The 2,858-nt window shown below is 35.0% G+C and overlaps 1 non-coding gene across 1 annotated transcript; it reads right to left on the bottom strand.

Annotated features, from left to right (window-relative positions):
- Positions 1-392: 392 nt before the first annotated feature.
- Positions 393-465, bottom strand: TRNAE-CUC (transfer RNA glutamic acid (anticodon CUC)). The gene has a single exon. It is a non-coding gene; the product is annotated as a tRNA-Glu (tRNA).
- Positions 466-2,858: the final 2,393 nt, after the last annotated feature.

Here is a 2,858-nt window from a genome sequence, read left to right as displayed (position 1 = left end):
TCTTTACAAAACTGAGTCTTCAACCCATGAACATGGTATATCTTTTTATATATTTAGGTCCTATTTAATAAAGTATTTCAATAAGGTGTTCTGGTTTTCTCCACAGTAATCCAACTTTTTATTATATTCAAAAAACATGTTGCTTTTGCAAGTGATATCTTCTTAAATTACGTAAGATTAGTTTTGATGGGATGTAAAAATAAAATTGACTTCAATATCAATATTATATATTACAGACTTGAAAAACTCTCATTAATTTTAATACTTTATCTGTAGGTTACTTTTGGTTTTTCAAGTAGACAATTACATTGGCTGAAAATAATTTTGTTTTTTCTATGTATTCCGAATTTCTTTTTTTTTTGGTCACACCACAAGGCTTATGGGATTTTTAGTTCCCAGACCAGGGATTGAACCTGGGCTCTCAGCAGTGAGAGCGCTGAGTCCTAACCACTGGACCACCAGGTAATTACCAGATGTTATTCTTTTAATTGACTTATTGAAAAGGCTGGTAACTAGAAAAATGTTGAATTAAAGAGGTGATATCAGGAATCCAAGTTTTCTTTCTGATTTTTGAGGATATACTCTTAGGAGTGATATTTCATGTGAATTTTTGTGTATATCTTTATCAGCCTAGGAAGTTCTCTTCTATAATTTGCTTTCTAAGAGTTTTTTTTTTTTAAATATTGAATTAGTGTTACAATTTTCCATTATATTCTTGAGATGACTGTATCATTCTTGTCCTTTAAATTATTAGCATGAAATACATTGATTTTTCTAAATCTGAACCAATGCTTATTCCTAGAATAAATCTAATCTCATAATAATGCATTAGCTTTTAATGAATTATATTCACTAATATTTATGTTTTGTGTGTTTCTGTGTGAAACAGGTCTATAATTTTTTTCCCTTTTTTATCCCCCTCATTTTGTTTTGGTATCAAGGCCTTATTAGCCTCACAAAATGAGTTAAAAAGTGTTAGTATTTCCCAGTAGAATGGTACATTTGTCAGTTCTCTCATAGCTGTGCCAATTGTTTTCATGTATATTTAAAACTAGATATTAGGTGCATGCAAGTTTAGAATTTAATATTTCCATAAGGAAGAGAAATTTTTATCAAGGCACACTGGTTATTTTTCCCTAGTAAGGTCTTGTTGTAAATTCCACCTTGTCTGACATTTAAGTAGCAGGCAGTTTATATGAAAGCTTTTTGCTGTGGCATCAACATACAATACACATGAAATTCCAAAGTAAAGGGTACATCAAGTCTAGATTTTCAAATGATGGATCTGACAACTGGTTCACATATTTAAGAACTATTTGCTCACAATAAGGATCAAATATATCAAAAGTAACCAATAGGTAGGATTTAACAAGGACGATTTTGAAGTTATTCATTGTACTGCTAGGAGTCAACCCTCCCACTATCACCACAGGCAGAAAAACAACCTTAGAAACAATTCTCCATGTATCTTTCACATTCCTAGGTGTCTAGGCATTAACAGTCCATTTGTTCCATGACTATTTTTTCATGAACGTTTGCAAGGGGCCTTGGCAGGATAGAAACAATGACTCACTCTGGAGCATATTTTTTTACATTAATGTATAATAAAGCTATAGATATCTCCTCTCATGGAGATATTACAAGGTAATATAGATATCTCCCTCTTCTCCCCAGAGAGATTTGTTTATAGTCCAGGGTAATAAAAATAACCTCTAGCAAAGAGAATGGGTAGATTTACCATCAGCCCCTTATAAGATTTTATAAGATCAGTACTCCTCAGCTTTGACACAGATCCACTGTGGGTGCAGAATCCACCTAGATCTACTTCCAGATCACTTTCTGGGACTTGGAGGAAAAGGGAAACTGATGTGAATGTGGAACGTATGCTGCCTGCTGTGCTGTAAATAATAAACTCTAAATCTATGTGGGCTCACAGTCTCCTGATTAGCCAAAACTACTGAAGACAAGCTAGCATGTCACTATGCTTCTGTTTCAGAGCTGCCTGAGAGGAACTTAATGACTGATAAAGGAATTTGCAGAAGCTTTAGTAACTTGTCTTTACAAAGGTATAAATACTTGAATCCCAAGGATAAGACATGAAATTTCTGGTTAGAATGTTAGTATGGGATCATTTTTAAGGGTCCCTAGTCAAGAGAGCTTATTGCTAGGATAAGATGACCCTAATAGAAAGGAAATGTGGAACGTATTGTCAGGGGCACATGATGAAAGGGCATCATCTGAAGAACCACTGCCCACTAAGAAAGTTGTAGTTCAATGGGCAAAGAAAGTAAGTTTCCACAGAAGCCATGACAGGGTCCCACAAGAGAAACACTGGTCTGAATATCAGTCGAGCCTATAGAACCAATTTATGATAAAATCAAATAAAAATTTTTATATACCCTTACTTTTCTAACTCCAATACAGTTTTCACAAAAACTATTCAATTACAACTAAATATTTAAATGAATATGAAAGTGTTCATTAATGTTTGGAAAGGAATCTGCTTTGCAACTTAATATAATTTTTAATTTATTTTCTAAGAGTAAATATGAAAATTAAAGAGACTAGAATTCTCACTAAGTAGAAGGGAAAGGATTAATCCACTTCAAACCACTGAGCATGTTTAAAAAAAAAAATAGGTGACGACAAAAGTAAAGTTGGTTTCATGATTAAACCCATAAATCCTGGGGTTCCCTGGTGGCACAGTGGTTGAGAGTCCACCTGCCGATGCAGGGGACATGGGTTCGTGACCCGGTCTGGGAGGATCCCACATGCCAAGGAGCGGCTAGGCCTGTGAGCCATGGCCGCTGAGCCTGCACATCCAGAGCTTGTGCTCCGCAACAGGAGAGGCCACAACA

The sequence above is a fragment of the Lipotes vexillifer genome, unplaced genomic scaffold (assembly GCF_000442215.2).
Source record: "Lipotes vexillifer unplaced genomic scaffold, Lipotes_vexillifer_v1.1 scaffold134, whole genome shotgun sequence".
In the NCBI taxonomy this organism is placed as follows: Eukaryota; Metazoa; Chordata; class Mammalia; order Artiodactyla; family Lipotidae; genus Lipotes; species Lipotes vexillifer.
This window is presented reverse-complemented; position numbering and strand designations above follow the sequence as displayed.